Source organism: Mastomys coucha, unplaced genomic scaffold (assembly GCF_008632895.1).
Source record: "Mastomys coucha isolate ucsf_1 unplaced genomic scaffold, UCSF_Mcou_1 pScaffold22, whole genome shotgun sequence".
NCBI classification, from domain to species: Eukaryota; Metazoa; Chordata; class Mammalia; order Rodentia; family Muridae; genus Mastomys; species Mastomys coucha.
The window spans coordinates 266,726,174-266,750,046 of record NW_022196905.1 but is presented as its reverse complement, the minus strand read 5'-3'; the positions used below and the strand labels follow the sequence as shown (position 1 = coordinate 266,750,046).

Sequence of the window (23,873 nt, the reverse complement as noted above, 5' to 3'; positions counted from 1 at the left end):
GAAGGGGTGGGGGAAGGGGGTCGGGGAAGGGGGATCCCTGCAACTCACTGATCAGGCAGTCTGTCTGGATCAGCAAGTTCCAGGTTCAGTGAGAGACCTTGTATCAAAAATTAGTGTGATGAGTGATTTAGGAGAATACCTGATATTGACCTCTGTCCTATACACTCATAGAATAAGAACCTGGAGGCAGGAGCTGATGCAGAGGCCATGGAGGAATGCTGCTTCCTGGCTTGCTTTCTTGGAGAACCCAGGACTACCACCCCAGGGATGGCACCTCTCACAATGGGTTCTACCATCCTTGATTACTAATTGAAAAAATGTCTTACAGCTGGATCTGATGGAGCCATTTCCTCAAGGGAGGCTCCTTTCTCTGTGATAACTCCAGCTTGTGTCAAGTTGACACACAAAACCAGCCAGTACACCTAGTTTACGTGCACTAAAGAGTTAATAAAATATGCTCTATTAAAAAACCAAACAGCAATTTCATTGTTGCACAGAGGACTTCTATGATGTAAGGAATGCAGGATGATAACACATGGGAACTTAAACACTGGCCAGTGATGGCTATAGCTTCAGTAGTAAGGGAGCTATTGTGTGGTGGTGTATCATTAATTGCCAGCAGGGAATGGATGAGAAGAGAGCTATTCATTCTGGAGAGAGTAGGGTTTTAGTTTTTTACAGTGACCCTTCTTCCCACATTTGTCTACTATCCACAGACACAGCAACTCTTCCCAAAGGAATGCTACCTTTTAAGAACACTCTCCTCACCCTCTTTCTGCCTGCCTCCACACCCTCTTCCACCATGTTCTCAAGGTCACTTACAGTTAGGAGTTCTGGTTATGATTACCTTTACATATTCCGATTCGGGCTACAACTTTTCATTTTTCTCAAGAAGCTTCATGAGTCATTGAATAGCTGTCAAAGCAGAGATGCTAAGCACAATCTACTGTTCTGCACCAGGGTGAGTACATAGGCAGACAGAGGGCATGTGTTCCCACTGCGAAGTGAGGCCCACCATTTGCTTTATTTATGCAACTCACTCCCAACCACTTAAAGAGCTGCTGTGTTTCATCTGTTTGTTAGCTGATGTTGTTAGTTTGCTTCCAAACACACCTCAGACAATCACCTTATAAAGATGAGATGTTTGTTTTGACTCACATTTTTGGAGGTTCAGTACATCACTGGTTGGTCCCTGGTCTGGGGCCTACACAAGGCAAAGTATGGTGGGGAATGGATGTCAGAGCCTAAATATGCACTCTATCTCTGAGAACAAAAGAGAGGTGTCCAGGGATATCTTAAAGAATATTCCCAGTGGTTAAAACCCTTAGCATATCCCACCTCTCAAACTCTTGCATGAGTCCTAATAGCTCCACATTAAGGATCAAGCTTCCTGCCACCAAGAAACCCTGGAGATCAAACCATAGGGACTGGAAATGGACACACTTGAATCACCTTTGACCCTACTCCATGGACCCTCAGCCTGGGGTGTCCTTGGGAAACAGGGATCAAGTTCTAAGACAAATTGCTCCATGAAGGCTCAGTATGGCACAGCACAGAAAGGAAATGCCCTTAAGTAGGGCAGGGGTTTTGAGTAGCCCAGAGCTCTTCAGTAGCCTTGGTTGTTGTATGGGTAAATATGTCAAATGTATTAGTTACTTTTATGATTGCGCTGATAAAAGCAACTTCAGAGGAAAAGGCTTAATTTTGCTAAGTTTGGGAGTTTAGTGAAGTATGTGTGGAAGGCATGGTGGCAGGAACCTGAAATAACTGGTCAAGTAGTGTTCACACCTGTTCAGGAAGCAGAGGGAGATGCTGGGGCTTACTCCACCCCCCCCCCATTCAGTCTGGGACTCAATCTTTGGAGTAGTGCCACTTGTGATTATGGGTGATTTTCCTGCTCCATTTAACCTGGTCTAGAAACTCCCTCACAGACACACCCAGAGTTGTGTCTCCTAGATGATTCTAGATCCTGTCAGTTAGTGGTCACAGTGAGTGTTCCATGCTTTTTAATGGACCTCATTCCCTCCCACCCCCATTTATTTTATAGCAAAATCTTGTACCTGGGCAAGAGAGTGCTGAGGAAATCACCCTTAGGATGAGCTTACCCTAGACCCACCAGCACAATGTGTGCCTTTGGGGCCAGGACAAGGTAGGCAGCACAGGCATTTGTGGGGATCAGATTATTCTGCAGTAAATGCAGTACAACTCCCAGAGTGCCACTGAAGCTGAACCTCCAAGATGGGAGGCAGTACCCCCAAAGTGGGTAGCAGTTCCCTCAAAATGAGAAGCAGTGCCCTCCATGACATCCTGGTCTTGTCTTTCTTATTACTTCTCCTCCACTGCCCCAGCCCATCCTGGATCAGAGCAATTGTGTAAAAAGATGACATGTCATTTCAGCATCCAGCGGCCTGAATAGTGCTCATTCCAGTATGATCAGAAAAACAAATCCAACCTACAGAATAGACCAAGAACATACTAATCAGGAAAGCAATTTCCACCTGGCCAAGAGGCACTGGGGAATACAAACACTATGCCATTTTCAGACAATTAGAGATAGTTGCCCTCTTTCCTCTGTGCATGTTAAATTGTGTGTGTGTACAGCACAGGAAGAGAAACCGAGTGGGAAGGAGGAAAAGAGCCCCATGACCCTGTTCTTAGGCAGCATCTCCTCCAACATGAGCAAAGTGACCCTGTCCATCATGTCAGGTCTTCTGACTGTTCCTGATCATGGCAATGACTATGTTTCCACTTTCACCTAACAGGCACCTGCTAGGTTCTGAACCTTCTGAATGTGTCTGTCCATGAAGGTTGCCCAGGTACATTAACCCTTTCCTCCTTGTTGATAGAGATGTTCAGGTTTTAAAATTCGATTCATCCCTGGTCTAGAGATCAGTGTTAACCTAACGTAAGATCGGTTGGTGTGATTTTCCATGGAGTGATCCTGGGTGGCAAAAGTTGGCTCAGTCTTCGGGCACAAGCACATCGGCTGCTCCGGGCACATGCTTCATGGCCAGGACGCTGAGCAAGGAAGGACCCAGGGCTCTTCCCCAATGACTTTGTCAGCTAGCTGTTTCATAATGGGTTATCATCTCTCTACTATCAATTGCCCTTGATGGGCAGTGGGCTTTTAAAACCAGGTTTGCCTCTAAACAACTGAGGGTAAAATGGAATGACTATGTGAAGGGTTCCTGTGGATTACTAACAGGGGAGGTTTGGTGATTTAAGATGACCTTTTTAACTTTCTTAGTCTTGAAATAGAGGAACAGACAGAGGATACAAAGTAGCAATCCAAGAGCCCTTGTGGTATCCAGGGCAATTGCTTTCCTTCCTCCTTTCCTGGCTTTATTTAATGGATTGTCTCAATATCAAGGTGTCCTAAAGCTCTTCCTTAAGTTAGAAGTGGAAAAGATGCCAGGAAGGGCCCATAGGATGTGCCCTGATTTCAGAGACTCCAGGGACCCAAAAGAAACAAAAATTCAACTTTAGGAATAAAAGGGAACTTTATATAGATTCCTTAAGAGATTTCAAATGCTATCCACATTGCCAATGGCAGAAGAGACAAGAACTACTAAAGCAGAGTTCTACGCACCTGGGAGTTTGGAAGGAACGCTTAGAGGATCAAGCCTCTGTCAGAGAATATGTGAAGCATTCTTGGCACAAGCAGGTTATCTGTCATCTTGACAGCTAGACAAAGAAGTCATTTTTGTTCTTTTAAAGAACAAACAGTATTGGGGCTGGGCGTGGTGGCTCACGGCTTCAGCCCTAGGACTCTGGAGGCAGAGGCAGGCAGTTATCTGTGAGTTTCAGGCTGCCTCCTTCTATATAGTGAGTTTCAGGCCAGCTAGGGCTACAGAGTAAGATGTTACTCCAGAAACAAAACAAAACAAAAGCCAAACCAAGACAATTATCATTCAAAGTTTATGCATTGGGGAAAAAGAAAAAAGAAAAAAACTAATCCACCAGGTAGATGAACATATTTTTTTCAACAAAGTTGTCAGGCTGTGATAGGTGTCTCAGTCAGGGTTTCTATTCCTGCATGAAACATCGTTACCAAGAAGCAAGTGGGGGAGGAAAGGGTTTATTCAGCTTCCACACTTCCACATTGCTGTTCATCACCAAAGGAGGTCAGGACTGGAACTCATGCAGGGCAGGAACCTGGAGGCGGGAGCTGATGCAGAGGCCATGGAGGAATGCTGCTTACTGGCTTGCTTTCCCTGGCTTGTTCAGTGTGCTTTCTTATAGAACACAAGAGTACCAGCGCAGGGATGGCACCAAGCACAAAGGGCTGGGCCCTCCCCTTGATCACTAATTGAGAAAATGCCTTCCTTACAGCTGGATTTCATGGAGGAATTTCCTCAAGGGAGGCTCCTTTCTCTGGGATGACGCCAGCTTGTGTCAAGTTGACACACAAAGCCAGCCAGTACATGGGGCTATAGTTAGCACCATAGGTGGTGAAGACCAGAAGGCTTTCAAGAATGGATGGGAGATTGAGATCTCTACTCTGTGTTTCCAAGGTCCTATATATCGTATAGGAAATACAGAAAGTCAGGCAGCAGTGGTGCACATCTTTAATTCCAGCATTTGGGAGGCAGAGGCAGGTGGATTTCTGAGTTAGAGGCCAGCCTGGTCTACAGAGTGAGTTCCAGGACAGCCAGGGCTACACAGAAAAACCCTGTCTTGATAAACCAAAAAAAAAAAAAGAAAAATAAAAAAAGAAAAGAAATACAGAGTATATATGGTTTAAGGAGATGATCACTAAAAATGAGCTGAGTGAGGCTGCACAGAAGACTTAGTTATTGAAGTGCTTACCACACAGGCATGAGGACCTGAGTCCCAATCCCTAGCACTCTTGTAAAAATACAAAACAAAACGAAAAACACACCCTAACAAACGAACAAAAATCAGGCATAAGGTACACAGCTGTAACCCCAGTGCTGAATAGGTAAACCCAGGATGACCTCTGGGTCTACTGGTCAACCAGCTCAGCTTATTTGGTGATGTCTAGGACTTGTCTAAAAAAAATTGGGGCAAGAGCCAGAGTTGACAATCACACACACGCACAAGCACATAGAACAGGTCGTCCATGTACACACATAACCCACCCCCTCCACAGACACTCATAAAAAGAATTTTTTTCAATTAGCTAAGCATTTCCAGTGGTCTCCACTCTGAGTCTTGACAAAGCAATCATAGGGAAGGACGTGCTGTCCTTGCTGTCTGGAACCTTGGACGAGTCAGGTTGGTGAGGCTGCTGAAAGATGTCAGTGAACACCCTGCTATCAGGACTTGGCACAGGGGCTGTGAATATGAGATTTGTCTCTGACCCTTCGTGAACCAGTGCCAGATAATAATGAGTCATCTCCTGGGTCCATGCTCAGTGTCTGTTGTGAGCATTCCTAGCATTCAACTTTGGTTGCATTCCAGTTATTTCAGACAAGTCCCATTTTGCATGATAGATGTGCTCTTTGCTTTCATGAGCTTCAGGTGGGTGGGAAGGAAACCATAGCAAAAGAATCCAGCAGGAAGTTCCCTTCAAAAAGATCCATGTACCACCTTGGATGATAGCTTCTGAAAGCCTGAATTCCTAAGTGTTCTGAGTTCATCGGCTTACTGTTTGCCAAGAGGCAGAAGGGCAGTAACTTGGCAAGTGTTATTTTACAAGTGTAGTTTTATATTTGGCTGTCTCTAGATGAATGAGTCTTTAATTTTCGCTGGGCAAGGTCATCATCAGAAAGGTGGATTCTGCCTCTGACAGAGCTCATTTGGGAAACAACACTGAGAAATGTGCAGTTTCCCTCCTCCGGCAATGTGTTCTTGCTTGGAGGCAGAGTGGGAAGGGGACTGGTTGATTTAGCTATTTGGGTAAAGATACTGCCCATAATTTAAGGGAAATGAGTAAAAAAGAAATGGGTAGCCATAAATAGAATGACTTGACCTGCGCAGCTTAGGGATTGATCCTTCTTGGGGCTAAGAGGGAATTGAAGGAAGGACAGACAGACAGAAACATATAGAGAAACGCTGGGGTTGGGTTGGCAGTGCAATCCGATGAGGGTGCACCAATAATCCAGAAACTTAGTCCATTTGCCACTGAGCAAAAAGACATGTTTTTTTTATTGTGTGCAACAGGGAAGGGGAGGAATGTAGCTAATCTCAGTAGGAGGTTTCTTAGGGGGGCAGTTCCAGGTTACAGTCACTTGAGAGAAGAAAGCTGTAGTTGATAGTTTCTGCATTCACTGGTTTTAGATAAAAGTTAGTCATTCATAACATCTATATTGGGACAAGAGGAAAACTTTTTCATTCCTCTGAGCCTGACCCAGGGAAGGTGGGCCTTACTAGTCCCATGGGTCTGAGACATTGGGTTCTTGACCTGGCCATGTTCATGTTAGCCACATTTACTTAAGACTTCATTGGCTTCCAACACTAGAAACTTTTATAGTTTTTCTACTCTTCTGGGTCTACAAATAGATTGAGAAAGACAGGCATTCTGAATTCCATTAAACTATTTAGTATATTAAATACATAATAATATATTAATATGTAAATATATGTACATATATACAAATATACACACACATACATATACTCTCTCACTCTCCCCCCTCCCTTTCTATCTATCTATCTATCTATCTATCTATCTATCTATCTATCTATCTATAGTCTTGGTATGCAATCCAAACTGGTTTTGAACTCTAAATATTTTCTTTCTTATCCCCACAAATGCTAGAATTATGGGTGTGTACCACTACATTCAGCTACTTAGCAATATTTATTAATTTTAAAGTAATAGCATCTATTGAACACTTATGAATTTGTCATACTAGGTGTACATCAAAGAAGGCCTGCTTTTATTACCTCTGTTTTGTATGTACATGTGTGCTGGTACATAATTATGTATGCATATGTGTGTGTCTGTGTGTGTGTGTGTGTGTGTCTGTATGTGTATGTGTCTGTGTGTCTGTGTGTGTCTGTGTGTGTTAAGGCTAGAGAAGAAACTCAGCTGTCTTTCCTTAGAAGCCACCCACCTTTACTATTGAGACAGTCTCGTACTGAGACCTGGGTCCTGCTAATAAGGACAGGTTGTTTGGTGGGCGAGTCCCAGAGATCCCTCTACCTCCAGACTCCCAGTCATGTGATTATAATTGTACACTCCACACTCAGCACTTTACATGGGTTTGGAAGACCCAACTCCAGTCTTCAGGCTTGCGAGGCAATCACTTTGCCAATTGAACTATCCTTGCCTCTGCCCAGTCCATGTTGCTTTGGTTTTACAGGTAAAGAAAGTTGAAGCTGTGAGACAGAAAGCTCTGAAACTATCTGGCCAAGGGAAGCCACACACTCAATACAACAGAATCACAGTAAGAATGGAAACTGAGGACTGCCTAATGCCAAGGTCAAACTGCCTATTCTTATCCACATTTTCTCTCTTGTGTAGAGGACAAGCAGAAGAATGTCTCTGCAGGTGCTACAGAGCTTTTCATAAAGCACAGATCCTCTGACCCTGGTTCTCAAGGTGAGCATTAGAAGCTGTCCAGCCTGGACACTACATGGCTTGAACATTTGAAACATGTCTAATTTTGTATGTTTTACTTCTTAATTGTGTGCCCAAACAATGAATTTTGGCAGATTTTTCTTTGTGTCCATACAGTCAGTTACAACCTTTAACACGTCTCTCTCTCTCTCTCTCTCTCTCTCTCTCTCTCTCTCTCTCTGTGTGTGTGTGTGTGTGTGTGTGTGTGTGTGTGTGTGTGTGTAATAATCAGCTACCTGAACTGTCAGCTGAGCAGGCAGTACTAAAAGGAATGGCAGGGTTTTGATAAAACAAAAGGGTAGTTGCTTCTTCTCCTCCTCCTCCCCCACCCCTCCTCCTCCTCCTCCTCCTCCTCCTCCTCCTTCTCTTCCTCCTTCTTTTCTTCCTCCTCTTCCTCTTCCTAGTTCTCCTCCCCAGCACCTTTCTAAAATATTGAGATTCATGTATTTGAATTAAAGAATCATATCATATCAAATCAGTGTGTCACTTGACTGTGAAATACCCTCTGCAGGCTCCTGTATTTGAATACTTGATCCTTACCTGGTGGTCCCCAAAGGTTTCTGGTTGTAGACCCATAGAAGGAGGTTTAGCCTTTTTTTTTTTTTTTTTTTTGAGGTTTAGCATTTCTAAAGGAAGTAAGTCACTGGAGGCAGGCCTTGAGATTTTATGTCTCAGCCTCACATCTTCCTAATTGTCTGTTCAATATAATTAGCTACCTTTCTTCCCCACCCAGTCTTCTCTGCCATGATGGACTGACTTCTTTCTTAAACTGTGAGCCAGAATAAATTGTTCCATCCTGTTGCTTCCTGTCAGGTGTTTGGTTGCAGCAATGAGATAAACAACTAATGTAGCCAATTAGAGCATATGTGTGGTATGGTGCACTGTCTAATCAGAGTCTTGGTTCCATTCATGGAACCAGGTAGTCAATTGTCTGAGAACAGGCTGAAGAGATGGGCCTAGGGAAGGAAAGCTTTGGTATAAGCAGCATCAGAATCTAGGAGAGAGATGAGGCAGGAGATTTCAGTGTCTGATGATGCTTAGCTCAGACTGATAAGGTCAAACAGCACACTTTGAGTTGAAGTAGTATAGATGTAGGAAGAGAATGTTTTTTTTTTATGAAATATAATGTTTCTCTTTGTTTTGGTGAATCTTTGCTGTCAGCCTGACTGGATTTGGAATCCCTTGAAAAACAGAACCCTGGGTGTTTCTGGTGCTGATGTTTCCAGAGGAGCCTAAAGGAGGAGGGGAACACACCCTGAACATGAGCATCACAGCATGAGCTGGGGTTGGATGAATAGGAGGAAGCTAGCTGGGAACTAGCATTCTCTCTTGTATGGATGCAGTGTGGCAGTTGTCTCAGGATCCTGCTGCCGTGCCCTCTGTACCATGATGGACTGCACCCTCAAACTTTGAGCCAGAACCATTCCTTTCTACCTTATGCTACTTTTGGTCATAGCAATGGACAATAGTTACAAACATTCAGAATATAAAAGGAAGAGGGTTTAAGTTAAAGAGCCTGAAGATGAATCACGTTAGTATGTCCATTAAATCCTACCTACAACCCTTGGTCAAGGCTCCCAGGAAAAGCAGCATCATGCTGGTTCCCACTATATCTATTCCTGGAAGAATTTAAAGCACTTCGTTCCCAGGGACAACAGTAGGCCTCTAGGATGATGAACTCTGGACTCAGCTGCCTTCCTGATGTGCAGGGTGGAAGCACCCTCAGTTATGCTCCACAGCTCTGCCTCCATTTCCAATTCAGCCTACATTCACACTGCTCAATACTTACCCTAGAAGGGCCATAGGCACTTGAGAGAAAGGAATAGGTGACAAAGATCACAAGGTTTGAAAATCGCTCTGATTATGGCTTGATGGGAGTCGGGGTAGCATGAGCTGGGGATCCAGTGTCCCCTTGCTTATTTGCTAGCATTGGGTAACCATGGCAATCCCAGGCTTTGGTCCGAAGGAAAGGCTTTGTGAGGACAGGGTACAGAAGAGCGTGTTTTATCAAGGGAATGGCTTTTTTTAGGATATGGAGGGAAATTATGTAACCAGGGAGTTGTGACTCTCAGAGAGTGAGGTGGCAGCCTGCTCGCTCTGCCTCCCCTCCTCTCCGACGCCTGTGAGCCTTTTCAGCAGAGTCCAGCAGAGAAGGCTGCAGCCTCAGGAGAACTTGTAGTTGCTGTTGAAGATAGCCGACCCTTCCTGGAGTCTACCTGCTGTTTGAGGCTCAGGAATATAAAACAAGATTAATAAAACCCTAATTTCAAGAGAGATAATTATAAACACACACACGCACTTTTTTTTTTTTGCTAAGAAGGTAAAGCAAATAAACATCCATAAACATGACTGTGATGGATACTGGTATCTTATCAAAGTAAAAAAAAATGCTTGCTTTTCTTAAAAAGATTTTATTTTTAGTACTCCAGGATGACATTCACTATCTAGCTGAAGATGATTTTGAACTTCTGATCCTCTTGCCTTTACCTCCTTCATGCTGGGATTACAGGGGTGTGCCACCATGTGCAGTTTATGAAGGGCTGCTGATGCACCCAGGACTTCATGCACACTCAGAGGCACTCTACCAAATGAGCAGCATCCCTAGCCCGGGTGTTTGCTTCTGTAAAGATGACTTGTGTTGTTGAGGATGCCCCACTTACATAAGGAGGGCTGGTTAGTTGGCTGCTAACTTTGAGTCACTGACTTGGGTTGCTGCTGCTGCTTACCTTCACTACAGTGCAATGGGAGTATGGACCACATACATATGCTAAAGGAGAAACCAAACACAAGCTCCTTGGTGATGTCTGAGAATGGGTGAAGAATAACAGTGCCAAACCCTGCTGAGGAAAATGGCAAGATCAGGTTGATCCCTGACACCTCATTGGGTGCACTGATTTCTAAACTCCATCAAAAATCTGATGGATGTAAGGCATATAGAAATGATAAAAATATGTCGCTCTAATAATTGGTACAAGAGGAAGTACAAAGAGCAAGCATAGGGAAAGAACTTCTGCCTTCACATGCAGAAAAACAGAAACACATACTAAAGCAAAGTGGAGGAACGGTTTAATCTGAATTAGCAAAAAACCACAGTATCAGAAAGTCACTGAGAACAGCATTACTGCTGTATTATTGCAGGCATTATATTATCACTGCCGGGATCAGTCTCAACCCTTTTGGGAAAAGCAACTAATGTGACAAACAACAGACAGAGAAACCCAGAGGCTCCATTCTAGAGCCTCTCTCTTGAGAAAATAATTCATAATGCACAAGCATGTAGCCAGGTTTTGTACTGCTTTTGCATTATGAATTATTATGAATGTATGAATGAAGAAACAGCAAGATGCAGTCTGCCTGTGGCAATGTATTGCAAAACGTATAGTGTTGGACATTATACAACAGATTAACATGTGATCACTAAGAAAAGTGTGTGGCAATGAGAAACGTGATTGAGAATTATAATTGCTAAAATGATACTATGGCTGCCACTATGGAAATCTGAACATAGAAAAGAAACGAATATGGAGGTAGTTTTGTGGGGGAAGATCAGCTTCATTTCCCTGAATTGTATGTCCATCATTACGTCTCTGTATTAATGAAAGAGGATTCACAAATGCAACCTTAAGGTCTCCACCAAATACAATGTGGAGACGCATCCGCTCATAAATTTCAGACATAAACAGTCCCAGGAGTGATGGCTGCACTTCAGGGGATGGGAAATGGCTTTTAAGCCAAGATCTATAACAAGCATGGGGAGTGGTTTCAGGTGGGCTGGAGTAGAAACTGCACACAGAGGAAAGCCATCATTCCTTCCAGGAACCGCATTAGCAGGTCCCTATCACTCAGAGCATCAGACGGCCTCGGGCTTCCCAGAACCACAACATTCGGGTGGAAAAGCATGGAAAACCAAACCAACAGAGCCAGGCTGAAAGGTTTTTAATTAGATTAGAAGGGTCCAGAGTGATCTGGGTTGTGCTTGAAACCTATTCTTTGCCCATCTATTTTCTCACTCAAACACTACCGGTCTTTGTATCTCTGGGTTACATTCAGCCTGGTTTAATTTAACTTGATATTATTTTATTACCTTATTTCACATCATATAAAATGTTGTCCTCTATAAAACTTACAAATGACTTCCTGGGTGTCTGGAAAGGAAGCTGACAACTCATGTTGCCTAAGCTTACCCACATACACCACACATACACTACACAAGTCTTTTTGTTCAAGTAAAGGAAGACAATGTATCCGAAAGAGAAGGGGAACTGGCCCACCTCTTAGTTGATGCTCAGCACTTCAGATCCCAAGACTTTCTGAAAGGTGAGAGCAGATGCCTCTAGGACAGCAAGATAGTGTAGCCTGGCTTTGTAGAGCTCCGGCATGCTTGCAAGGACCTCCTCCTGTGACTCCACACTTCCACAACACTGAACCCAGACTCTGCTGTTTTTAAAAATAGTGGATATCAAAGTCCTCTTATAGCATTTTATATGACTTCTGTTCTGGAGAGAGGTTTTCCCAAGTGTTTTCCCCACCTCCTCTGAGAACCTCAGGGGTTCTGGGTACCCAGGTCAATGCTCCAAGCCTCCTGCAGGTCTGGTGCCTGGGAGCACAGGACTGAGGGACTTGGTAATGGGAACTGCTGCCTCTGAGCTCTGGCACATTCCTCAACCTAACCTTTTTCTTTCCAAGGTTTTGCTTTTTCTCCTGTTTTCTTCCTTTTTTATACTTATTGGCTTAACATTTTTTTCATACAATATACTTTGATCATATTTTTCCCTCTCTCCTAACTCCTCCCAGGTCCTCCCCACCTCCCTATCCATTTAAATTTCATTCTCTCTCTCTCTCTCTCTCTCTCTCTCTCTCTCTCTCTCTCTCTCTCAAGGAAAGAAACAAAAGAAAAAGAAATTAAAACAAATAACCAAAAGGACAAAAATACCAAAACAAAAGCACACAAAAAACATGGAGTCTATTTTGTGTTTGCCCAGAGCAAGCAGCTCCTGAGCATAGGGCCTGCCATGCAGTGTGGCTAACTGACTTTCCTGTTCCTAGCATGTATTGTAGAGAGCTTCTTGGTAGAGGGTGGGTCTTTGTGCCCACTTCCTCTTCTTTGCTGGGATTATTTCTGGCTTTTCCTTTTTTTTTTTTTTTTTTTTTTTGCCACATAATGGGCACAAAACACACAGGAGTGAACTCATTTGAGACACTAAAAAATATATTGGAATTGGACTTTAAAATTCCTGATCACTAAACTCATATTGTCTTCTATACTTTGCCTTCTGATAATGTGGAAGTCTAGGGAGTTAGAATTCAAAGTGTCAGTACTTGGCCTGAGCATGATTCTTCCCACAGAAAAATTGCCTTACTTTGAGGAAGGACTATTGCAGTATAGTTTCAAAAATGCAAAGATGCAAGGCTTTTTAGCTGACACCTTTAATCCCAGTTCATGGAAAACAGAGGCAGCAAAAATACTGTAAATCTGATGGCTTAAATACAGTGAGTTCCAGCACAGATAAGCAACTGAGTGAGACTTTGTCTTTAAAAACAATTGGGCAAACAACACTGAAGGGTTAAAAATAAAAACGTACCAGAAATTCAAGACTACCCTTATCCACAAAGTGAGTTTGAGGGAAATGTGGACTATATGAGCCCTATCTCAAGAAAACTAAAACAACAGGGCAAACTAAATGCCTCAGTAAAGGTACTTGCTGCTAAACCTGGCATGCTGAGTTTGATCTCAAAGACTCAAATAGGGAGTAGAGAAGGACTCTCAGTTTGACCTCTGACCTCCACATTCATGCCTTGGCACACTTCCCTCCCTCCAATACATAAATGTAGAGAAATTTTAATCCACCAGCATGGCTACTCTGGCAAGGAATCACATCCAAAGACCTAGGCCTGTGTATTCCAGCTGTTACACAGATATACCACGCACCTTTAATCCCTCTGGCTGGAATACAGACATGCCTTTAGTGCACACCTTTAATCTCTAACATTGAAGATAAAGTTAGAGGAAAGAAGCAGCCATGTTTGAAAGTGATGTCTAGTTGAGAGGCAGACAAAGTGGCAAACCAGAGAAAGATTTGACAGGATGGGTCAGAGATAGGATACACCCAACTCTCAAGAGAACAGACAGGAAGGAGAGGCTACTTAAGAGCAGTGCAGGGGAGCTGAGTTGAGATCAGGCAATGCAGTGTGGTAGAGTTCAGTTCAGTCAGAGTCAGTTCAAGTCAGTTTAGTTGAGTGTGTGTAGTCTAGCTGAGTTCGTTCACGAAGTTCTGTGCAAGTCAGCTTGAAGAACAGTTTGAGCCAGAATAGCTAAGTTGAATCAGCCAGCCAGAGTTCAGAAAGAGATAGAAAATGTGAATTTGTTCAATAGTAAGCATCTGAGATGACAATTACATCTGGCAAATAAAAATTACATTTACAAATAATTAAATAAGTATAATAAAAATATTAAACAATGAATAAAATTGCAACGCTGCTAAGGGAAGGGATATGCTAGAGCTCTTTCCTTAGAGCAAGGCTGGCATTGAGTGAGGGTTCAAGTGCTGAGAGACTCAAAGCCTTAAAAATCATCCTGTATCCCATTTCCAGGACAAAGACTGTCGTCTAAGGTATAGAGATGATTCTCCTCATGAGTAAGGCTTGTCTGGACCTGATAGAGAACCATACTCATTCCTTTAAGACTCATTAGCTTGTCTCCTAAAACACAAGTTACTTTATAAAGCTCTATGAAGTTGAAATTTACATATGTTAGAATTAAAGGCTATGTTCTGGGTGGGACATAATTTATGTAGGCAGAGAGAAGAGGCCACTGTGATGAGGCAGCTTTTCAATGCTATAACAAGTGGATTGGATAATGAACTTGTAAGAAATAAGGTTTATCTAGTTCATAGTTCCAGAGGTTTCTACCTATGACTGACTTACCCTGTTGCTGTGGAGCCTGTGATGAAATAGGACATCATAGGGGGAGAAGATAGGAGAACAAAGCTGTGGCAGGAAAGGAGGCATGGAGAAAAAGACATCGGGATTTAAGACGCTGGTTGGTTGAGGAAGTCAGGAGTCTCCTCCCTACCTGGACTACATGTAACAAAACACAGCATGGGGCAAGCCTATGATCCCTAAAAGTGGAAGAGTGGGTGCTGAGTGAATGGCCTAAAAAGGGCCGTGATACTCAGGCCAGAGAAGGTCATGAGTCTTAGTCCAGTTCCAGGCCTCTCTGGCCCACTCTCATTCTCAGAAGTGTGTATCCATGTGTCTCTAGTCCCGTTCTTTGTTCTGAGACACAAGGACATGAAAATCTCAGCAGGTGCCCTTTGGACTCACATCCACACCTATAACAAAACCACTCACCTAATGACCAAGAAGTGAAAGAGTAAAGGAAGAAGTGAAAAGAGGAAGTGGCTAGATTCTATCATTCCCTCCAGTGTAAAATCTCCAACGACCTTTAAGGCTTCCTAATAGGTCCTACCTCTCAAAGCCATCACTTCCTGTATTAGTTACTTTTCTGTTCCTGTGATAAAATACCATGATCAAATCAACCTACATCTGGCCTAACAATTCCAGAAGGACAAGAGTTCATCATGGTGAGGAGTCCTGGAAGCAAGTAGCAGACTTGTTGGCCTGAGCACAAAGCAAAAACCCTTATAGTCTCAATTACAACTATGAAGCAGAGAGACCAAATTAGATGCAAGGTGAGACTGTGAACATGAAAAGCCTGTTCCCAGTGAAGTAATTCCTCCAGCAAGCTCACACCTCCTAAACCTTCTGAAATGGTGTCACCAACAGAGGACCAAGTAAGTGTTCAAATGCATGATCCTATGGGGGACACTCCAATGCAAACCATCATTCCTCTTAGTAGCAAAACAACTGGAGACCAAGCCTATAGCATACAGTCCTCTGGAAGACTCAGATTGTAGTGTTGAGGTGGAGTTTGGGGAGAAACTGTGGTGTCTTAGTCCTCTCCCTTAGCATGGGTTAGCTCAAAATGTTAGCACTGCTCAGGAATTATAGGTTACTAAATCAGCCCTAACAAGACTAAAACCCAGAGCACACAGAAAGCGTGGGTGGCTTGTAAAACATTTCCTTCTCACATTCATAGCTACTTATCAACAGCTGCAATTGCTTGGTGACTGGGGAGTGATTTTACCACATGAACTGTTTTAGACTGAGACAAAGGAAAATTAATAAGGCCAGCATCTGCAGCTAGACTCTCTTGCAATGATTTCATTGTGACCCCCCACCTCATCCTTCACACCAGCCTTGCTCAGAAAGACCTTCCCGATAGAACCCCAAATTTATAAGGGAAGCCTTAATAATAATGATCTTTTTCGAAGGTAGTCATCTTCTCCACATAACACAACGCTAAAATAATAACTGGAATCTTTCTCCTCTCAGAGAACCAGAAGTTCAAAACAATAAGCATTATTGGCAAGGGATTTGATTAGCTACAATCACGCTATCAAAGCACATGTATAACTTTGCATGTGTTTCTATGTAGTTGCCTCCAATAACTCCACACAGTTTTTTTCTCCTTATCTTTTACTTTTTTACTAAGGAATAGCTGGGCCTGTCCATTCAAGTTTCATTTCTGAGGCCTTTTTTTCCAGTCACGATGTCTCTTTAGATATTCAACAAAACTGGCTCATCCAAATTCCCCAAGGAAGCATGTCAGTTGTTTGCTAGAGAACTCTTTAGGCTTGTCTGTTAGCATGGCTGTATGTATGAGCATGTCTTTTATTGTAACCCTGAGGAAAACAGAAGTTAAAAAACAAAGTTCTGAGAAAAGGAGGGGAGAGGAAAGGGAAGCAGGGGAGATCTGAGTGGAACTCACAGAAAACACTCTAGATGGAGAGTCGAGTTATAATTATGAAGGGGGAGCATCTTGTAAGGGTCACCTAACCTTCAGTTAAAGAAGGGTCCTTTGTGTTCTTCCAGGAAGAAGAGAGGTACTCAAGTCATAGTGTGATGTACAGAGCCAGTCCCAGGTGTGAGCTTCCAATATTAGGTACAAATCCGAGCATTCTAATATAGTCACTCATAAGGAAACCTGTTAACCACTACGCTGCTCTACATCCCCGTTGGGTAGCTGAGAAGATCGACTGCAATCCAGAAAGTTCTTGATAGTTTCTTGTTTTAACTTTAAAATGCTTGAGAGTGGTACCTTTATCCCATAATAATATAAGGTAGCCATCTGAGTACCTGAAGCTTAGCACTGGTATACAAGTGCCTCCTCGGTTTAATAAGTAATAAGGGGAGACCTGACTATCTGAACGGTGTTGAAACAGTGATTCGATTCCATGGTTCCAGCAGGGTCCAGATTCTGTACATCTGAATAGCTTCTCCGTAAAGGCTACTGCAGCACTATTGGCCCACAAACCACAATGTGCAGTGAGACAAATGTGGGCTGCATAGGATGACCAGAGGCAGCAGCCCCTGGAGATGTTCAAAGAAAAGCAGAGTTCATAAATCTTCATTTAAACCACCTGCGATGGTTCATATTGATAATCACTTTGACAAGGTCTAGAATCATGGAGGAGACAAACTACTATGGGGAAGTTTCTAGGTTGAGTTAATTGAGGTCAAAAGACCCACCATGAGTGTGGGTGGCAACATCCCATAGGCTGGGGGTCCTGGACTTAATAAAGAGAGAAAACTAAGCTGAGAACCTCTATCCACCATTCTCTGCTTTTAGACTCCAAGTTCAATGTGACCAACTGTTTTTAAGCTCTTGCTACCACATCTTCTCCACCACAATGAAGTGTGACTTTGAAGTGTGGGGTAAGGTAAACCTTTCCTTCCTTAAGTTGCATTCTCAGATATTTGGTTCATCAATGAGAAAAGTAATTAACATTCCATTCCCTAGGAGCTAAATCCTAATAAGAGCCGAGAGTATGGGATCCAACTCTTTAGGGCTTCAGAAGGATTCAGCATCCACATGGAGGAACAGTTTAAAATCCAAATGCACTTCTCAGCCATGCATGAGAGCCAGGAATTACGAGTGAATTCATTGTGACCAGAGTGGTAGCATAGCCTTATATACACAGTAAAGGGCCAGAGAGAATAATTCAGAGTCCAGTCTAGAGAAGCATCTAGGAAGCAGCTTCTAAGAGGACATAAAACTTCACAAAACTGCTTCCCTTCACAGGAGGCCTGGACTTTCAGTATCTGAGATCAGCATTCATGTGAGAAAGTGGAAGGAGGATGGCGAATGCTCCCACTGGTCTAATGGCTGAGCATGCTATAATTAATTAGAGATATGGAACATTGACTTCCACAGGTCAGCAGTTGCTTTTGGGTAGAGCTATGTCTGATGTACTTTACAGTCTTCATCAGTTTCTTTAGGGAAAGTCCCAATGCTATTTTCCATTGTTGTCTAGAGCCTTTGTATAAGCTATTGTTTTCTAAGGTTTCAAAGGCTCTCCGTTTAAAATCTAGGTAAGAATAACTCAGTTAGTAGGGTCTTTCCACAGCCTGCACAAAGCCCTGGGTTCCATTCCCAACACAGTACAAATTGGGTGTAGTCATGCAATATCTATAATTCCAGAATTTGGCAGGTAGAGGCAGGATTCAAAGTTCAAGGGCATCCTTGGCTACCTAAAGAATTTAAGGCTAACCTCTTGAAGCCAGGCAAGGCTTTCAATGGCAAGACTAGATTGCATTTGGTTGAATTGTTGGCCAAGGGAGAGCCCCCCAAAACCCAGTCTGATGCTAGGACAGAGGGTTACTCTCCAAAAACAGACATCAAGGCCCCATTATCAAGGTCAAAAATCCTCACAGCTCATTGAATGTGGAGAGTTCAACCTGGTGCCTGAATGGAGCCTTCACTCCTACGTTCTAGTCTATTTAGTGCAGAAAGGCACACAGCTGGCTACCAAAACTGGATACCAACCCAGCCACAAAATCTTTGATTAATAATCTGTCCTGCCTACAAGATATGTTGGAACAATGGTGGCCAAGAACTAGTCAGAGTGGCCAACCAATGTCTGATTGAGGCCCATTTCATGAGAAGGAACCCATAATCAACACTGCTTGGATGGCTACAAGCAGAGACTGGATAGCCCAGAGACGTAGAGTAGAACCAAGTATAACTAGCCAAAAAAATTAATGAAACAATTTCTAATGACATTATGCTATATTCCCAGATTGGTTCCTTCTCCAGTCATCATCAGAAAGGCTTTCTCTAGCAACAAAGATGCGGATGCGGAGACCCGTAGCCAGATACACAGACAGAGTCTAAACTGCAGCTTTCCATTGGGTCTCTCCCCTCAGAGCTCAAGGAATCCCAAAGAAGGGGTGGTGGTGGAAAGGTTGTAGAAATCAGAGGTAACAGATGACACCAAGGGAATACACCCCCACTGAATCAACTAAACAAGACATATGTACCCAAAGAGTCTGAAGCAACAAGCACGGGGATTTCCATGGGTCTGTGCCAAGTCCTCTGTATATATGTTGTGACTGTTAGCTTGGTGTTTTTATGGGCCTCCTAACTGTGGAAGTGGATGTGTCTTTGACTCTTTTTTTGCCTGCTTTTAGGATTCCTTTCCTTCTGTTGGATTTTTTTTTTTTTGGTCCCACTTTGGGTTGAGGATTTTTACCTTGTCTTACTGTATTTTGTTTGCTCATAGTGCCTGAGTCTGACTCAGGAGAGGACGACTGCTCCTGCCTCCCTGGAGACACCCTTATCCCTAGTCTTTGTGTCTGTAACTGAGATGATTTATTGAAAGCAAAAGGTGGAATATCCTTTTGGGTAGACCACAACCCAATGTTTAGTCCCCTAAAAGAACTTGAAATTAGTGCTCAGAAATGAGATGTTTGCTAATGAGCCATCCGGTGTCATCTGTGATTTTTATATTTACACTTCATATCATAGAACAGTGGGAAGTTTTGGAGGAGAGAGATTGGTCCAGTGAAGGTATTCTGCTCAGTCTGGGGTTTTATTTCCTCAGCTTCGGGCGGACTTCAGTTCACTTGCAGTGTCTATGATGGATGTAAGCTTTTAGGGAGAGCCAAGCACCCACACGTCTCCCTCTCCAGCAGTTACTGCTGTGGCTCCAACTCTCCTAACACCTCATCTGATACTTGTCCCTTCTGGTCTGTGGGAAGCTGCCCCTGAGCCCTGGATTGCCAGTCGCCCTGTGATCTACTGCACTATAAGCTGTTCTTGTCTTTGGAATGTGTGGAAGTCACAGAAAGCAAGACACAGCAGCTATAGCAGCCATAGCAGCCATAGAGGGTCCCGATGAGAGGAAAGTCAGAACTTCCTTGTTCTCTAGGTCCTATATATCCTTTCCATGGACCTCTTAGCTACGGCTTTATCTTCTTAGTTCACTTGTTTTTAAGACAAAGAAAAGTATGGACAAATGCTATGTGAGCCTTTTTGTGGAAATATTTATACATACATACAAGCAGTATAACTATATTAACCTTGATATTCTACACTTACAGTGTATATAGAGATATAAGTTAATGAAGTTGATACCTAAGATCCAACAGCATATTCAGAAAAAGAACATTTAATTATTAAACACACATTTGCCTATAAATAACAACACTAAAAGCTATCATCTATTAGAAGACAAACAGTACATGTACAAGCAGAAACCCTCAGAGTTAGGTTCTCAATAGCTGCCTCGGGTTATGCTGCTCATTGTGGTCTATGTACCTGGTCACTTTGAAACAGGAAAGCTTTTGTTATGATGGAAGACTTAATGGAAGCACAAGCCAGAGATCCAAAGCAGTTGACTTGATTTGCTAAACACAAATATTACAGATACCAAGTTCTGAGACAGAGCATATTTTACACCCACATTTTCAACAAACTATATGCTTCCTAGTAATCATAATACAGAACATAACATGGAATAACATAATATGGAAATTTATTGAACAATTGGCAATAAAATAATAGTTATTTTAGCTATATACTATAAGTCAGATCTCACAAAGTACTGGGACAGACAGCTGACAGTGAGACGGGAACCACATGAATGTCAGTCAATGAACTGGAAACAACTAATTCCAACTAATTTTCAATTTTACATCACCCCGTTGCATCCTCAGAAAGAGTCTCCTATTAGCCCCGCTTGGGGTGCATGCCTCTTATGTGGTTTACCATGCCAAAAGACACAAATGAGCTCAGGGACAAAGCCTTCAGGGGATATGGCTGTGTTTCTGCAGGACAGTGCTCTGATTTGTTCCACTGACGCGCCAAGAAAATCAGAACAACATCAAAAAATGCTGGGTGCTCAGGAAAGGAAAATTCCCAAACTCAGGGAGGTTCAGTAGCTTTACCCAGTTCATATAACTACAAATGTCTGTTTACAGTCAAGACAGAGCACCCTAGGCATGGCGTGACTTACATTACTTCTGTGTGTGTGTGTGTGTGCATGTGTGATACCCATGTGTGTACATGTGTGAGTGGACATGTGTGTGGAGATATATGTTCATACTGTGCATACACAAGGAGACATGGGAGTTTCTAGCTAGTCACTATCTATTGTTTCTTTGTTTTTTTTTGTTTTTTGGGTTTGTTTGTTTGTTTGCTTGTTTGTTTTTGAGATAGGGGGGCTCCATTTGGTGTGGAGCTTGCTGATTAGTTAGGCTGATTGTCCAGTGAGCTGTGGGGATCTGTCTGTCTTCACCTCTCCAGTTCTGAGATTCTAAGTGTGCACCAGTATGTGTGGCTTTTTAGAACAACGGCTTAGAGGACTGAACTCAGATCCTCGATTTTGATGAACAAGAACTTTTCCAGTGACCTATGTCTCTAGTTCCAGGTCCCTTGTCCTTGGTCCTGGTCCCTAGTGTCCTATGATTTCTTGTTTTGAAGCTACCACATGAAAGGGGAACTACCAAAGGAAGACTTGTGTTTTAGATGGCAAAATCAATCCATTTAACCTCATTTTTCTAATACAAAAATTCTTTTGATCAGCCAGGATTCATAAATGATAGGGTATGTCAAGCAATAAATAAATAAATTAATTAATTAGTTAATTAATTAAAAAATAAATATAGTAAAGACTTGAAAGACACAAGTCTGGTTTGCTCTGCCACTTCTGCCACCACTGCGAGGATTTAATTACACCACGCAGCTATGGCAACTGGCAGGAGGCTTTGCCCCAAGTAATTGTTTCGTGCATGTTATGCATTATAATGTGATTATTAGGGAAAATATTCCATTGTGATAAATGAGGGCTCTTCTTTAAAATAGTAATTGAATACAATTATCAAGAGTTTCTGATAAGGACAGATTTCCTAAACTTCTTTAACCACACTGAGCATGAGCATTCCTTACTCATGAAAGCAGACTGTCACTAGCTCCTCCGAATTGAACCATTCCCTAAAGGCCTAAGAAGCTGGGGTGGGGGAGGGGGAAGTCTCAGAAAATTCCTGAATGTTACCCAACTCACAATGCCTCTCCTTGAGGTTGTATAAGCAGAGATAATTGCTGAAAGAGCTGCTGGACCAGTGAGCTGAGGCTGTTCCACCTGCAAGCTGGGTGTTGAGCTCCACGGATGCAAATTCATGAGGATGCAGCTGCTTTTCAGGTACCCCTGCTCCTTTAACTCCTCACCCACATTCCTGTAAATAACACTTATGAAGTTGCTGGCTTGCCAAGCTGGACTTGAGTGGAATCACTTCTTGGGTCTTTAATCATGCCCCATCTGAAGTCACACAGGAATAACAAAATGATAAACACAAAACAGTAATCACTAATTATGTTTTAATTTTAAACATTTCAAAAACCAAATTACAAGATTCTTTTTTTAAGTTAAAAACATTTGTTCATCAAAAGAACCACTCATGAGAAGGAAAGACAATGTGGGATACACTGTCATCAATATGACAATGCTGAGTGGCTCTTACTTGAGCACATAATCAGTTATTCATGTAGTTATCTAGTGTTAGACAGAGGAGGTGCAAAGAGCAAGCATGTATTACCTCACAGTTTCTGAGTGCTGATTGTCTCTGGCTTGGTTGTCTCATGGGATGGTGATAGGACTGTTGAGAGTTGTGTTCAATTCAGAGCTTTGTGCTCAAGGCTCTCATCTCTCCCATGTGGCTGTGGGAATCATAAGGTACTTGCTGCCTGCTGGCTGGAAACATCAGTTTCTTATAATGCATCCTTCCCCTTAGGATAGCTTAGAAAATGACAGGAGAAGGGAGTAGGGAAGGAGAAAAAGAAAGGAAGGAAGGAGGGGGGAGGAAAGGAGGGAGTAGGGAAATATGAACCACTGTCTTTTTATAGCTCAACATCAGAGGTGATACCTCATCACTTCTGCAGTGTTTTGTTCACCAGAAGTAAGTCCCTGGATTCTATTCACACTTCTGTGAGAGAAATTTCAAGGTGTGAACCCAGGAAGTAAGGTAATAGAGGCCATCTTAGCAGGTCATGGAAGCCATCTTGGTAATTGTCTACTGCACTGATAAATTAGTGAAAGACAGATAAAATGATAGAAAAACAGACAAGGAATTAAAAGAACATTTTTAAAAAAGAAGATACATCAATCATCTGTAATGATTTGTGGTTCAACCGTGTTCCTGGTCCTGGTTCACCTGGATGTGACCAATCACTAGCTATCATATCTTCCCATAATGATACATTGTATCATGAAACTGTAAGCCAAAAGAGCGCCTTCGTTCCTTGGGTTGCTTTTTTGCAGGCATTGGGCCACAACAGTGAGAAATATATTTTATACGATGACCAGAGGGAAAGTGTGAAGGGGGGCTTCTGGAAATAAAGTCAGAGGAAGGAGAATATTAGGTCTAAAAAAGGAGAGAGAAGAGCAAGAGTGATGAGTGATTTATTAGCCATATGCTGAAATTTCAAATATACTGTCATGTTGGCATCATGATGCAAAACACATATCTCCAGATTATAGATCTGAGAAACAGTATCCTGGCTGAAGAGTGCCAACCCATTCAGTATCCAGTGCTGTGCACAGAATAAACATGAATAAAGAAAAGAAAACATCTAAGCATAATTGTATAAGACAGTGTAAAGCCATACAAGAACCACAGAGAAAGAGTTTAGGAAGAATTTGGTCGCTCACACACTTATGCGACTTCATAGAAGCTAAGCTTTGGAGTCAAACTTCATGTCCATGCCATCTTCTCCCAGTTTCAAACTTTCAGCTCATCTTTAATCATACAAATGAAAAGTCTCATGGAGACACTACACAAGGAGAAGATGAGTGATGAGAGAGTTTTCTATGTGTGAAGTAAGATGCTCATGCCCTCAAGATCCCTAACTGACACATTTCTACTGCTCCCTCCATTCCCTGACATAATACTCATCTGGCTTTTTGTGCAATTTGAAGAGCCCTATTTTTTTTTTTTTTTTTTTTTT

The 23,873-nt window shown here is 42.6% G+C and overlaps 1 long non-coding RNA gene across 4 annotated transcripts in view; it reads left to right on the top strand.

Annotated features, from left to right (window-relative positions):
- LOC116068200 overlaps window positions 1-23,873 on the top strand; it is a 119,080-nt gene that overhangs the window by 87,165 nt on the left and 8,042 nt on the right. For 3 of the 4 annotated variants that reach the window (XR_004109490.1, XR_004109489.1, XR_004109491.1), the window contains 4 exons: window positions 7,272-7,355; window positions 7,433-7,510; window positions 15,092-15,321; window positions 16,463-16,578. This is a non-coding gene — a long non-coding RNA (uncharacterized LOC116068200). Of the gene's footprint in view, window positions 1-7,271; window positions 7,356-7,432; window positions 7,511-15,091; window positions 15,322-16,462; window positions 16,579-23,873 lie in introns of those variants that run through there. The other variant, XR_004109492.1, reaches the window with a different exon arrangement.